Raw genomic sequence first — 11,296 nt, 5'->3', positions numbered from 1 at the left:
TTTAGAGAATTTAAAAAAAAAAAAAAAATCTTACGTGTAATGAAAACTTCATTTATACAGTTTAAAAATATTCAAAACGGAATCAATTTTTTTTTAAACTTATAAGTACAGTAAGTTAAGGATAATTTTAAAAGTAAGATATTAACATTATGTATTGTGTAAGAGCTAATTTTTTTTACTTTTTGTCTTTGTATCACATGATAAAATGATGATTAAAATATGTACAGGATGATAAAAAAATGTGTTAAATTTCTCACAATCGTTTTTTTGTCGATTTTTTTGTCACCAAATTATTATTATTATTTTTTTTTTGTTATTTATTTATTTATTTTTTTTTTGTCGTAACAGTGGAAGGCTAGCTATCTTTAACTAGTTATGAACATAAAATTTTTGTAACTTTAATACTAGGATTTTGACGGAAAAAATTGACGAAATAGTTGATTTCACGCAATATACCGTATTCGTTATATCGAGTTGTTACACCATCTTTCCATAATCTATCTGTCCTCTGTAGCCTTTAATTAGCTCGATATAAATTCTGTCTCTTGAATCATTGGGGTCTGTGCGTAAAAATCATTGTGTAAAAATCTGATTCTTAGTATAAAAAAATATTTAGAATACTTTTACATTTTGTTTCAAAATGTTTTTACTTGAAACTTTTACTGGTCTCGTACGCTAAAAAGTCCCAGTTTCAATGATGAAACACCATAGTATCTGTATCATAAGTATTTTATCTTTTGTACTTGGTAGCTTAATATAGCAACTTTTTCTTTTCCTTTAATTCAAAAAATACTGCAGTAAAAACTGAATTTAAATAGAAGAAAAATAAGAAGAAAAAAAAAACAGTAAAAATATGTTTTAGAGAAGCATTAAATTTAAATTAAATTTGGATAATATTTAATATTTTCCTCAGCAAGGGCGGAGAGTAGAATATTATATTTCTCGCGACAAATATGTTACGATAGATATAAACATTTTGCTTAGCAATGATAGATACTAACTAAAAAAAATATTTTGCAAGCAATTTACGTCTTTTATCAACAGATTATCATGCTAGGCACTGAGGAGGAGCAATAACAATCGTAAAAAATAATTGTAAATAAAGAGTTTTCTGTGTCTTTCGCGAGCATTGCTCATACCCCTCCCCGTTTGGTGCTTTCCTAATATTTGAGCATCCACAAAAATAGTCAGTTTTTGTATAGTTTGTCTGAGCTAAAAACTCCTCTCGTCACAAAGTCTGAGGCTGTCTGGTGCCGTGGAAACAAGACTTTAGGGAGGGTAGCTTCACTCTAGGATTAACACAATAGAACGAAGAAAAAGATTCCCTTCCTCTCGCCGAAACGAAACCACTCCAAAACAGTGACCCGCATCCCTATTTGAAATAGTCATACCCCGTTACCATAGTCACCGCCACAGGTCCAGATGTATGCCTGGGGGAGTTCTTATTTTAGTCAATGCAAGAGTTTTATTTAAGTAAATAGATATGTATATCATGGAAGGGCAAAAATTGTACTCGTGACAAATTGTCGCTACGATAAGTTGTGCCTGTCGCAAATTGTACAAATGAGGAATTGCACATGCGAAGAATTGTGCCTGCGACGAATTGTGTTTGTGATTGCGATGCTTGCGACGAATAGGGAGGGGGGTGACCTGGTATTAATTGTAATTGGGAAGAATCGTGCCGATGAAGAATGGTCGCTACGACGAATTGTGCTCCTCACGAATTGACGTCATGTCGAAATAGGCTCATGACAAACTGCTAGCGAAACGAATTGTGCGGGATGAATTATCCCATGACGAATTGTCATGGACATCACAAAACCAGGGTGTCATCGTGCAGATGATACCCTGGATTTGTGCATACTTCGGAATAGCTAAAACTATTTTTTGTAGAATTTTGTATGAAAAATTCAAGATACGATTTTTTTCTGAAAATATGACGCCCACATATTTATATGAAACGAACTCACCAACTGTCAATCATGTTATCGATTCGCCGCTTTATAGATTTATAGTATAGCGCTGTAGATTCGCTTTGGCATTGCGCGTGTTTTGGACTCAACAAAACAGTTTTAAGAATTTTCTATGAATAATGTAACTGCGGCATTTTCGAAAAAAATGACATCCATATTTTAATATGAAACCTGTTACAAAAGAATCAAACGTGGTAAAAAAATTCACAAACTGTCCATTATATGTTATTGCTTTAGATTCGCTTTGATTTCATACGTGTTTTGGACTAAACAAAGCATTTCTTTAAAGATTCTTTGAATAATGTAAGCCATAAAACGGCATTTTTGGAAAAATATGACATCTATACTTTCATATGAAATCAGTTTCGAAAGTATCCATCGTGGTAAAAAAGTGTAAGAAATTCTCAAATTGTCCATCTTTATATTAGTTCTTTAGATTAGAATGAGTGTTGTGTTGAAAAAATTATAAAAAATTCACAAAATCTAGTGACAACACTATGAATATACTCGAGTTTTTCTTATTTAAAGTAAAGATTTAAATTCAAATTTTTTATAAACATTTCCGTACATGTATGATTATTTTCAAGAACTAGGACATCCTTATTTTAATATGAAACTAGTTTCAAAGAAATCAGCCTTTCAAAAAATACAACTGTTCCCCGTTACGTTAGTGCCATATACCTACCTTTCTATAAGTATACTTGTTTTTCACAAAAATTTTTTTTAAAAATTCTTTCAGTGTATTCAAAAAATATGGAGCAGGTATTTAATATTAATCACATGGTTCAAATAAATTTTACTTTGCAAAAAAATATTAAAAAAATCTGTAAAGACCGTTACAATGATGGGGCTTTAAATGCATTGTAATTCACTTGATCCGAAAGTATAGGTAGGCAGTCAAGAGCTTGCAACACTCCCTAGTGTAGAGCTTGCAACACCCCGTATGGAACTTTTAAAAAAATATCACGGCAATACTGTAATTTGAAACCGCATTCAAACGAAACAATAATTGAAAAACTATAACAAAAAAAAAAAAAAAAAAAAAAAAAAAAAAAAAAAAAAAAAAAAAANAAAAAAAAAAAAAAAAAAAAAAAAAATCTATGAACCGAAGTCAAGCATCACTGGTTACAATCAGTGAGCGAGTGGGAGACCATTTTGATCAGCCTGCGAGGGATCGAGGGTGCACGGTATCGGTCCTTGTTAAGCTGTTCTACCGTAAAGCACGAGCATTTGGTTTTACTTCTAATTAATCGAACTTGCTTCTAGAGCAATTACACAGTGTGAATGCACGTTTGCGTATATTAATACGTGGGAAATGGCGATTCTCACTTCATGTGTTGCTGTACCTCTGATGGCGTCGTCAGAAATCGCGAGCCTGACTGGAAAATTTTTCGCAGTGTTTCCTCGTCAGTGATTACAAGTGCATGAATCAAACGCAGTGAGAATGGTCCTTTAGGACTCCATTCCCAGCTTTTTTATACGAAGCTCGTTGTATTTCTACCTTATGTGAAAAACAAAACAAGTGCAGTATTGAATATGGAATGGTATTTAAATTAATATTTTTTATATTATAATAATGATTTAAAACATTGACTTTTTTTAATAAATTACTTTACACAATTTTGATATACATTTGTTTTATGCGAAACTAAGTAAAGTCTAGATATGTGTATTGATTATCTTGTGTTTTAAATCAAAGAACGTAAATAAAGCTCTACTTAGTTTGCTTCTTCATAAATTTGTGTTCTTACCTACTTTGTGTATACTATGTCTATAAAACTGGACTTCTTGACTATATAAGTTATATTTTAATAATCTTCCCTGCTAAGTATTGCAGAAATAATAACCAGACGTCTTATATGTAATTTTAAAAAAATCACAGAAGGGGTTTGGTTTATTTCAGTTTATTCTTAGCTGCTTCCTAGCATATTAGTTTTTAAACTTTCCCAAGTTCTAAAACTGAACGAGGCCTCGTCTATTGTAGATTCTAAAAACAACAGGTGCGGATATGAAATATCTGGTTAATTCATTACACTGTTTGATTTTTTACCTAATTAATATTTATTTAATATGCCATTACATTATAACCTGTATCTTAGATCTTTTTTTTTTAAATAAAAATTTATATTTGGATTGAAGATCAAAAAATAGCTTGTTTTTATTTTATCAATTAGATTTTATATATTTAATTTATAGAACTTTAGATATTTAATTTATAGAGTTTGAAAATTAGATTTATTTAAACAATTTAATAATATTATTTAAATGAGTTCTTTAAATTAAATTTCCAAACTTCTAAGGGTCACTGATGCCCTATGTACATAACAAATTTCGGAAGAAAAAATGTAAGAAAGATGTTAAGTTGTTCGTTTATAGAAATAAAATTAAAAAAGAAAAATACTTATTCTTCAAAAATCTAGAAACAATGGAATACATTGGAAAATGGATTGAATTAAATACATTAAAATTGAAACAATTTGTAATTTATAGATTTTTATATGAATACAATGGCTAAATTTTATAATTGCTATGTACTTTTTGATGTTGTATATTTGATTTGTGTGTAATTTATTGCTATATTTTTAGCTTTTGCATAATTTCTCTATCAAAGTGAGGAATATTTTATAGCAAAAAATTGGATAATGCAGATAATGTCTTATTTTTCCGAAGGTCCTTAAAGCCCTGCATTCATTCCTGATTAAGTGTGGCAGAAGTAAGAGTTAATGCATGTAATAATTTCATAAACAAGCTCTGTTGATTATTAAATGAAATTCTTCCAGACGATACTAACTGTCCCTGAAAAGTAAGAACAGCTAATAGACCTAAATAAATTGTTTTTTTTTTCTATCTCTACACAAAGATATTTTACATAATTTTTGTAGTTTTTTTTTATTATTTAAAAAAAATTTTTTTTTTGATTATTGCATGCATAGTTCCTCATCATTCTAACTCTCTTTGGCTTTACTATTAGAAATAAATCCTTAAAACAATGATAGTGTAAGAGGGCTGTTTTCACTGCATGTGAAAAATTTGCTTACGAAATAATCACTTGAGTATGAGAACTACATGAAGACAAAATACTTTTATCTGGAAAAAAACTCGCCAATCAGATTTTCATTCACATGTAAAGAAAATTAGGCAGTGAGAACGGTCCGTAAAGGAACTGATGTGTATTGATTCTTCATAATTTCTAAAGTTTTAATGGAACGCTTTAAAAAACTTTAGAAACTTTATTGGTCCCAATTTTTTCCCCCACCAAATTCATGCAATTTATGGATGACCTTTTTTCCTTTCTTATAAAATGCAATGCTACAATATAAATTGTTGTTTTTTATTGATATTTATAGTTTTAGAAGGTTTTACATAGTTGAAAATATTGAAATTTTTATATTGAAATTCTAAATGTATTGTGAGTTTGTGATTGTTACTTGTTACCCAATGTCTCTTTTTCTATTTCAGATAAAAATTCTCTATAAAAGTTTGCAGAAAAGTATCTTTGTAACTACAGAAATATAGTTTCATGATCGTAAAGTATTTCCACTTGCTGTGAAAAGGTTTGTTTTTTGACATTTATTACAGATGAATAATTTTTTCATTTATATACATATTTTTAAAGTTTGCTAACTTTTGCACTATTACACTTCACGCTGATTGTCTTCAGTCTGAAAATGATTTTTTTTTCCAGAAAATTTTTTGTTTGTTCAGAGATTCTTAAAATAATTCTTCTAAATTGTACATTTTATGTATCTTTTACAACAACAGAAAATTTTATGTTATTACTCTTACTGATGAATCTAGACACTTTAAGTGAATAACATTAAAGTACTTTGAACTTAATTTTGGTATAAATGCTCTAATTATCTGCATATTTCTTGGTGGTATTGCTGAATCATTTAGGTCTTTTTTTTAAAACTCATTTTTTTGTTGCTAGAGGCAGTTTAATTTTCATTAAAGTTTAATTTTAAAAATAATACGAACAAATGTGACTTGAATTGCTAAGACTCATTTTAGTACATCTCTAAGCTTGCTTCTAATAAAAGTTCAAAAGCTTATTCCGGGAGAACGTGTGAGATCATTTTATGTCCCTAGATATTCTAGAATTTTGTTTTTTTAAAAAACTAGACACCTGTTCATCTCTTTTTTATTAGTAGCTGAGTTTTTTATCCTTATCTGTCTTTTGTGAACAATTAGAAGAGATTTTGAGCATTTTTCCTACCTCAATCTAAATTTTATTAGTTACTGGTGACGTAGAATATTTCTTCCCTACTTTCAGTTTTTTCTACAATTCATTTTATTTCTAGTAGCTGCCTACTTCAATATGCTGTTTTATTTCCCTAGATATTCTGGAATTTTGTTTTATGTCCCTAGATATTCTAGAATTTTGTTTTTTAAAAAAACTAGACACCTGTTCATCTCTTTTTTATTAGTATCTGAGTTTTTCATCCTTATCTGCCTTTTGTGAACAATTAGAAGAAATTTTGAGCATTTTTCCTTCCTCAATCTAGATTTTATTAGTTACTGGTGACGTAGAATATTTCTTCCCTACTTTCAGTTTTTTCTACAATTCATTTTATTTCTAGTAGCTGCCTACTTCAATGTGCTGTTTATTTTCCTAGATATTCTGGAATTTTGTTTTATGTCCCTAGATATTCTAGAATTTTGTTTTTTAAAAAACTAGACACCTGTTCATCTCTTTTTTATTAGTACCTGAGTTTTTTTTATCCTTATCTGCCTTTTGTGAACAATTTGAAGAAATTTTGAGCATTTTTCCTACCCCAATCTAGATTTTATTAGTTATTGGTGACATAGAATCGCTCTTCGCTACTTTAAGTTTTTTCTACAATTCATTTTATTTCTAGTAGCTGCCTACTTCAATGTGCTGTTTTTCGTTTCCTATTAAAGTAATTTCTACTTGGTTTTTAATATTCATTAAAGCTATACCATAATAAATACCAAAACTTCTTTGCTTTCTAACAAAAATCAACTAACTGCGTATATAAACTGACAATATTACCTAACTGTTGATGAAAATCAGACTTTGGTATGTCACTTATTAATGATCAATGCCAGCAAATGGGTGGTTAATCCGTGTATGAATCATGAAATACGCGTTCAAATACTGATATTAAACAGTTTTTGTCTTGAATCATCAAAATTTAAAACTTCCTCTGGAGGAAATTTTGCTCATGAAATCTCATATGGGGTAAAGTGAAAAAAAGTTATATTAGTCATCTATTAGAAATATTTAAGATAAATAATAAACTGACTAACAGCTATTTAAAATAAAAAGAAAGTTGTAAAGTTGAATAAAATCCTTGTAATTCTTAAAACAAATCTTGAATGCTAAAAATATTTTCCGTAAAAAAGTATCCATAAAATGTTTAAAGAGACATAGTCTTTCTCAAATGTTATTTAAAAATGCTGCACTATCTTAAAAATGCCCCCTCCCCCACACCAAAAAAAGATTATATACAAAAGCGAAACAGAAAAGAGAACCTTAGTTTTTTAAAGTTGAACATTTTAGTTTTCTGTCTTTTTAAAAAAAAGTGAAGAAAGAGAATAAAGTATAACAGAAACCTCTTAATTTTCGCATTATAATAAAATCGGTGATGAAAACTAAAGTTTTTTTAAATAAAGAAAAAGCTAGTTAGAAACCAAAACAAATATCGTTTTAATTTTTAAGCGAAATATTTAGCGCTAAAAATCGTCATTGAGCTTTTGAACAATGCCGTCATTTTATCATTAAGTTCATAAATAGTTTGAGAAGCAGTTGCTATAAAACTTTCTATTGCTGACATTAAAACTTTTCCTGGCCAGTTCTATGTAGTTTTTTCCAATAAATTTTTGGTTGAAAGGCAAGGGGAAAGGCAGTGATGACTCGGTGTTGCATATGGTATTGAGCTATATAGTATATAAAAGGGAACCTAGTATACATATAAGGATGGTTGGTCCTCTGTTGGGTTTAAAGTTGATGGCTAAGTGCTTAGATTTAATATCTAACAATGTGTTGCATTATTGACAGCTATTCATACCATGTCATACTAGTAAAAAGTTATACAAATAAGGTACTGGACAAGCTTTAAAAATTTTGGTGATTGATTATTAACGTCTTATTTGTTTACTTTTTATTTTAAATACAAAGTGTAAGTTAAGTAAGGTACTTATTGTTGTCATTGTTGGGAAAAATACAGCTTGAATGAAAGTTTATGGCTCTGTTTTAAACATGGATGTATGTAAAAAATAATTGTCTAAAGGATATAGGTTTTACTGTGTAAAATGTTAAAAGCTTATCTTTGTTTTCAAATAAAAATAAATTTCAATTTTAGAAAATTTGAACTTGAACCTCGAGTGTGAGCCCTCTTAATTTTGTTAATTCTTGAGACATTTTTTTTTCTTATAATTTATTTACTTATTAAGTATTCTCTTTTTGATTGCTAATTTTCTTCCAAGCAGTTCTTCCAAGACATTTTTTTCTATTGTTCTGCTGTTTATTCTACTCTAGAAGAAACTTGCCACCCCTTAAAGGCTAAAAAAAAATTTTTAAAAATAGTTTTTAGTTTGTCATGAATCATATTTATGAGAACTTAATCATATTATGAGTACTGCTTTTTAATATACTTAATTTAATTTCTTTTTATAAACCTTTTGTTTGGGTAAATGGTTACTTAATATCTATTTCTTTTCTCCTTTAGTTTGAAGTCTGAAATGTACATCTGATATAGGGCTGGTTAACTTCGTTGAAGAAACTTTCGCCTCGCCAAATCTCCAATTTTTATCTGTCACGTCACGGCAGTGCAAAACTTGAACTTTTACTTTAAGAACGGAGCGTTAGGTCTAACTAGCTTCTGAAGACTTATTCCAAGATATTCGTTGATTTATATAATGTCTTTCCTCAGTTTTTTTAAGTGAATTGCAAAAATTTGAAATTAGTAACAAAATGCCAGTTTGCGCTATTGCAACTTGCAAAAATTCCGATAGAAACACAATAGGAAAAAATATTAAGTTTCATGTATTCCCTAAAGTTAATGAACAGCTATGTAAGGAATGGCTTCATCGTTGCAAACGAGGTGACCCAGTTAATGTAAAATATGCACGAATATGCAGTGAGCATTTCTTGGAAGAAGATTATGAAGATGATATGAGAAATCGTTTGCTTGGATTGCCGAGTCGAAGGGTTTTAAAATCCACTGCAATACCGAAAGTAAATTTGCCATTTTCTTCTTTACCACTTTCTTCAAGTTCTTCTAGGCAAGAAAGATTGCATAAACGCAAAGTGTTGGCTCGTGTATTGGACAGATTAAAAACTCCAAGCCCAAAGAAAAATAATTTAAATATTATGAATGAGAATTTTTTGCGTACAGCGAATCCTGATAAACGCTTTAAATTAGAAGCAGTAGTTAAAGCATTGAAAGAGAGAATTGAAACTTTAGAAAAGGATTTCAAAAACAAAAATAAAGAAGAAATAAAGTTTAAAAAAACATCAATTCATCGTAGGAAACGGTAGAATGTATCCAGAAAAATATTTCTAAAAATAAATAAATTATGAACCAAAAAGGGAATTGTTGAAATTGGTACAAGCTTTTAAGAAAATGTATTATTATATGTTCTCTTTCTTCAAAAGCATATGATTTTTAGATATTGAACTATCTCTGCCAAGTTCTAGTGCGTTAAAGCAATGGTGCGCAAAATTATCTTGTGCTCCAGGTTTACAGGATGATGTTTTAAATTTGATTAAAAACTGTGCCAAAAATTTAAGTGGATTAAAAAAATTTGTGTTCTTAGTTTTGAGGAAATGAATGTCTCCTCTGATATTTGCTATGATGCTGGACTTGATCAAATCCTATCTCCTTTCAAAAAAGTTCATCTGGATTTTATAAGAGGACTGTTTTCAAAGTGGAAACAAAAGATTTTTTTACGATTTATAAGTTACAATGAATAAAGTCTTACTTTTCAAAGTCATAGAAGGCTTGGAAATCTATGCCAAAGCTATTGTTTCAGATTTAGGAGGATCTGGAACACTTTGGAAGAATCTCCAAATAACAATTTGAATAAGTTTATTTTTTGAATCCTGACCATCGTCAAAAGCCTTTTTTTTGCTAACATGTTACCGCAGAATCATTTATTGGACCTTGGAATAATTTTAGATGATGGAATTTTGATCAACTCTGGAATTGTTGAAGAAGTATTGAGAAAAGGTACAGGAGAAAAGAAAATTGTGCCACAAACTAAAAGAGTCATATCTGTTAGTTTAAGGTAATGATAGACAGAAAGTTACATCAGCAAAGGTATTATTCTCTTCCATTACATCAAAGGTTTAAAGAAGAGTTTACTGGAAACAAGAAGGCATATGAGTTTTTTAAAAATTAATCCATGATTTTTTTGATGTGTTGAACAGCAAGAGCTTAGAGCCTTCTCCAGCAAAAAAGTATGAAAGCTGCTTTCAGAAATTTACTTTTTGTTGTTTTGTTTGTTTTAAATTACTTGTTAAACACTTGTTTTAAATGTTTGTTTTAAACACTTGTTTTAAATGAAAATGAAGTCTGAGAAGTAAGCAAAATGAGAGTACACGGTAAAAAATGTCTATTTTCATTTCAAAATGCAATTGCTATCTCTATATCTTTAATATTTTTATTATTAGAACATTTAAAATCAGTTGGAGTAAAATACATTTTACCCACTAGATCAGGGATGGGGAAACTACGGCCCGCGGACAGAATTTTAACTAGCCGATCAGTGGCGAATATATCTACTTTGTTTAAAACTATTTTTGTTGATTTCTTTTTTAACAAATTACTGATGACCTTTTTACTTTCTCTATTTTTGTTCTACAAAACATAAATTAATTAAATAGTTAGCACAAACAGCTTTAACTGGTAAAATGTTGAAAGCAAAAGTTCTTAATAGAATAGCTGTAGATTAGCTCCTACTAGTATTTGTCTTTCTCGAGGAGCAGACATATGGAATCTAATATAGGTGAATTGTACTTCGCATGAGGCTGACTACGCGTTTTAAGTTCCAACGAACGGATTTTTCTGCTGACTCGAGTTCTAACATAATTTACTGCGTATGGAAAGGTTGCACACATACAACGTCATTGTAAATAATGGTTAAATTATTAAATGTATAAAATGGCTACTGCCTTTTTGAGTTATTTGTAAACATTTTTTATCCCAAAATGGCAACTAAAAAACGCAAAGTTGATGTAGAGTGACATGCACTCAATGATGAATTGACTTTATTTTATTTCAGAAGTTTTTACTCGGCCCACCAAACTTTTTTTTCTAGATTTTTGGCCCACGACCAAAAAAGTTTGCCCATCCCTG

General features: G+C 29.6%; 1 long non-coding RNA gene across 4 annotated transcripts in view; it reads left to right on the top strand.

Moving 5' to 3' along the window:
* Positions 1–3,285: 3,285 nt before the first annotated feature.
* LOC107439876 (uncharacterized) overlaps positions 3,286–11,296 on the top strand; it is a 20,091-nt gene continuing 12,080 nt past the window's right edge. Inside the window, exons 1-4 of one of the 4 annotated variants that reach the window (XR_011636186.1) lie at positions 3,286–3,517; positions 4,644–4,776; positions 5,433–5,527; positions 8,666–10,398. This is a non-coding gene — a long non-coding RNA (uncharacterized lncRNA). Of the gene's footprint in view, positions 3,518–3,613; positions 3,974–4,643; positions 4,777–5,432; positions 5,528–8,665; positions 10,399–11,296 lie in introns of those variants that run through there. The other 3 variants (XR_001583574.3, XR_006225049.2, XR_011636187.1) reach the window with 3 other exon arrangements.

Source organism: Parasteatoda tepidariorum, chromosome 2, assembly GCF_043381705.1.
Source record: "Parasteatoda tepidariorum isolate YZ-2023 chromosome 2, CAS_Ptep_4.0, whole genome shotgun sequence".
Taxonomy (NCBI): Eukaryota; Metazoa; Arthropoda; class Arachnida; order Araneae; family Theridiidae; genus Parasteatoda; species Parasteatoda tepidariorum.
This window is presented reverse-complemented; position numbering and strand designations above follow the sequence as displayed.